Raw genomic sequence first — 259 nt, forward strand, 5'->3', positions numbered from 1 at the left:
TGCTCCCCCACCCCATAGTTTAAAAAAACCAAAAAAATAAATAAAACCCTGGCACTTATGAGCAGTTGGAGGTGCCATCTGGTTGACTGGGGCCCCGTCCACACACTGCAAGGCAGAGGGACAGCCCCAGCCACTCCAGCCCAGGCCCTGATGCCCCCCAGATGCCCTGTGCTGCCCAGGGAGGCTCTGCCAGGAGACCCTACCCCTGCTTCTAAGCTAAGTGGAGGCTTTTTTCCCCATTTTTTGGGGGAGTTTGTTT

Source organism: Gavialis gangeticus, unplaced genomic scaffold (assembly GCF_001723915.1).
Source record: "Gavialis gangeticus isolate Ggan-Ray unplaced genomic scaffold, GavGan_comp1, whole genome shotgun sequence".
NCBI lineage: Eukaryota > Metazoa > Chordata > Crocodylia > Gavialidae > Gavialis > Gavialis gangeticus.